Source organism: Propithecus coquereli, unplaced genomic scaffold (assembly GCF_000956105.1).
Source record: "Propithecus coquereli isolate 6110/MARCELLA unplaced genomic scaffold, Pcoq_1.0 Scaffold105, whole genome shotgun sequence".
Taxonomy (NCBI): Eukaryota; Metazoa; Chordata; class Mammalia; order Primates; family Indriidae; genus Propithecus; species Propithecus coquereli.
The window spans coordinates 5,244,533-5,244,808 of NW_012134414.1; positions in this window are offsets into that span (position 1 = coordinate 5,244,533).

Consider the following 276-nt stretch of genomic DNA (forward strand, 5'->3'; position numbering starts at 1 on the left):
TATTTGGAAACTTTGTCTTGTTGGTTTCAATATGCTATTATCCATGAATCTAGTAATAAGAGTCAGAAGTAATAATTAGGAGGTAGAATATCCTATATCCTATAAGAGAAAGTCTATCTTGGTATAGTGCTGTGAATTTTTGTCCCAAAATTTTTGCTGTCTGGAGCTCAGACTCCCAAGTGGTCAACGATATAAAATAAAATAGTGTAAAATTAAATGGGATAATTATACATAAGCTTCTAGTACTGTAACATTATATTACAGGAACTTAGTATA